The following is a 3,642-nucleotide window of genomic DNA, read 5'->3' on the forward strand; positions in this document are numbered from 1 at the left end:
AGAATTGTCATCGTTTGCTTTATTTAGCAACCTAGGCTATAAAGAATGAGTGCGACTTTAATATTTTTACATGCATTACAAGTTATTATGAAGTGTTTTCTTTTCAAAGGAAAATTATAAACATCACAGGATTTCATTCTGGTTCTTTTCTCTTTTATTTTATTTTACGTCTTTATTTGCTTTAAGTAGGTAATGTCTGCATGGTAAAATACTCAAGTACACAGAAGCACAGAAATCAAAGTAAATATTTTCATTTCTAACTCCTAGGACCTCCCCATACACACCCTCTGCATTACCTGCTCCCCCCTCCCCCCTCCCCCCTTCCCCCCAGAAAAGAAAACCTCCTGGCTATTACTATAACCAGTAGGTTTCTTTTAAGGGAGCAAATTTCTGTTTTATTTCATGAAAGCAGTCTAGAAAGCCAATACTATGGCAGGTGGGGATGTAGCTCAGTGGTAGAGCGTATGCTTAGCATGCATGAGGTCCTGGGTTCGATCCCCAGCATCTCCATTCCATTTATGCCTTGCTCAGGAAATATATTTCTTTGTGACAGCCACACCACATAGTACAAGATTTTAGTCTCAATGAATTTTAATCAAACACTTTAGAAATCAAAGGGAGCTGTTGTTGTTTTAATTTTGACGTTTTGTTGTTGCATTTCACATGCTGGCTCTACTTCCCTAATGGTTAATGATAGGATTTGGTCATTAAGTAAGGGATCGCGTGCAGTCACTATTCCAAATGGAAGGTAGATGTGATATTGAGGACCCAGGCGTTCTACTCTGTTTTTTAGTACAGGAACTAATTTGGCCGCTCAGAATGAAGGGGAAGCAAGATTACAGATGGCGGGTAGGATGGGACTTATTATCCCCAGTTAATCCCTGTATGAGCCAGCAATCAAACACAATGTTGTCAAAGTCAATTCTGGAATAAACTCCCTGTTGCCACTCCCTCCCAATTTTGAATCTACGATAGTTTACGCACAGAATGACATCCCTCATATTTGTGATAGAAATACTGTTGGGTAAAAAACAAGAAAAAAAAAAAATCAAGCCACAGCTAGTTCAAGACGAGCAGATATTCAGAGTCGGAACTAGCCACGTAGGCGACGGGTCCCTATTCTGCAACTGAGCCTCCCAAATACTCTTCCTTTTATACTTGCACCTCTTCTCAATGGAGGATAGTAATAAGGACATTCGTTTAACCTTTCTGCCGTGCCTGCTACTCAAGGCACCCGAGGCACAGGCTCCTAGGGCTGGAACCACTCTTGTTTTCTCTATTTTTATTGAAGTATAGTTGACATACAAGGTTATATTAGTTTCAGGTGTACAACACAACGATTTGACAAGTCTATCCCTTGCACAGTGCTCCCCACAATAAGTATAGTCACCATCTGGAACCACTCTTGAGCGATTGCCTACTCCATCAGCATCCATTCTTGATGGCCTTGTTTCAGTTGAATTACCTTTAAGTCATGCCATCTGAATGCGTCTGAGCTCTAACTGTAAATACACTTTCACTGAAAAAAAATGTTTATAATTTAGCACCTACCTACAAAAACAATCACATTTTGAGAAAATTTCCTATGCCTGCCTTCCATTTCTCGTGCCGTACTTTCAAGTTAAATTAGTTGGAAATAAGGGAAGGGACACTGCAAATACAAGGGCAAAGAAAGAGAAGAAGGTGTCCGTTAACCTCACGTGTCTCAATTGAGATGCAGAAGCACAGTTAATGCGAGAGCTGTGAAATGTCACTATCATCACTGAGAAAAAATGGTACGAACCGTGGATCATCTACAGAGATGAGCTGTTGGTAAAAGCTTCTCCAACAATCTTGTTTGCAAGTGAGGTGCAAGGAAACCCAACTCAAAGTGGCTTAAATGACAAAGGAATCCATTGACTCCTGGAACTGGAAGCCCAGATAAACGACATATTTTGTTGCCTTAATCCATCGACCTTGGCTTCGTTTCCTTTCTTATCTCTCTGTGGCTCAGCCACATCCTCAGGCTGGTAGGGACTTGGATGCAACAGTTCCAGACACGTGATCCATGAACAACACCACCGTTGGATGACAATAAAATGCTTCTGGAAGCTCATTCTGAAGAGCGTGGGGCTACCTCTTCTCATGATTCATTGGCAAGAATTTTCGTCGGCCCAATCGCTGACAAGAGGAGTGGATTTACCCTTGAGCTAGAACTCTGTTTGGAAGGCCTAATGGGGGATGGGGAGGGGACGGAATGCTAAATAGACAATTGCCAATGTCGGCCTGTTCTATCTCTTTCTGTTGGATTTTGCTGGGGGCAAGTACCATATTTTACTCATTCTTTATATCTGGCATCTATCCTAGTGGCTAGTAAATAGGAACAGCTGAACAAACGCCATTGAATAAATAAACTACTGAATTAGTACCCAGAAGGTGGCAACTCTGATCTCTATTCATCCTGTGGGTAAAAAAAAAAAAATCAAGTCCAAAGAATCCCTGGTTTTCTGATATGAAAAGGCAAAGTATTTGTAAAGGCATTCCATTTGGAGGGGACAGAGGAAGACACAATTATAAATCAGGACTCAAAGGCCATAGTTTACCCAGAACAATATAAATGTTACAAACTACAAGGGGAGAACTTCCAGTGGGAAGGACAAGCCAATCATGCCTGCTTTGGAGCAACCTTTTGCTCCCGGATGGGTCCAACCTTGAGCTGTGTTTTAGTCTATTTCACCGCATTGGTGATGCCTTGAAGTTTCAGGCCACTGCTCTTTTAAAAAATAAATCATTCAACAGGTGGGCGTCTTCGGGAGGAGCCCTCCTGTGTTTCATTGTAACAAAGTGAGCACTTCCTCCTTGAGGCTGCCTCCTCATTCCGATTCAGAAGAAAACAAACAAGCCTGACCTCTACCTCAGTGACTGCACACACCTGCAAGGGTGTTTACTGATGTGAAGGTAACCGTGTTGCTCTGGGCCCAGAGCTTGCAAATTTGTTGGGCTGGCTCAATGTGTGTGGTTTTTCTTTCTTTTTATAATATTTGGATTTGAATGGCTTTAGGTGAGTCACGTTCTTTTGTTCACTAGAAGCTTCACCACCTCCTATGTGATTTTATGCATTTACCTTACCTGCCTGGGCCCCCACGGGTGTTGACCTTGGCGCTCCAGACTAAACCACAGAAGGAAGCAGACATAAGGGCTGAGTTTATTTAGGTTAAATACAGGAAAAATACAAAGAAAAACAGATGTTTTTCCACCATCCAAGAATAAATATAATTTTTACCATTTTCTTTTTTTTTTTTAAGTTTCTTTATTTATTTTGAGAGAGAGAGAGTGTGAGTAGGGAAAGGGCAGAGAGAGAGAGGGAGAGAGAGAATCCCAAGCAGGTCCCGCCCTATCATTGCAGAGCCTGACTGGGGGCTCGATCCCATGAACCGTGAGATCATGACCTGAGCCAAAATCCAGAGTCAAACGCTTAACCAACCGAGCCACCCAGGCACCCCAATCTTTGCCATTTTCAATCATCACTTCCAGAGCTGTGTCGAAAGCAGCATTGGAAGGACCTTCAAAGCTTGGTTATCCTCGTATCTGTCGATATAGAACCGTGACTTTGGATTGACCTGGAACTCCAACTTAGAACTTCCCTAAGACTGTGGTTCATCT

The 3,642-nt window shown here is 42.1% G+C and overlaps 1 non-coding gene across 1 annotated transcript; it reads left to right on the top strand.

Moving 5' to 3' along the window:
• The first annotated feature begins 438 nt into the window (after positions 1 to 438).
• TRNAA-AGC lies at positions 439 to 510 on the top strand. The gene has a single exon. It is a non-coding gene; the product is annotated as a tRNA-Ala (tRNA).
• The last annotated feature ends 3,132 nt before the right edge of the window (positions 511 to 3,642 follow it).

This window comes from Panthera leo, chromosome C1 (assembly GCF_018350215.1).
Source record: "Panthera leo isolate Ple1 chromosome C1, P.leo_Ple1_pat1.1, whole genome shotgun sequence".
In the NCBI taxonomy this organism is placed as follows: domain Eukaryota; kingdom Metazoa; phylum Chordata; class Mammalia; order Carnivora; family Felidae; genus Panthera; species Panthera leo.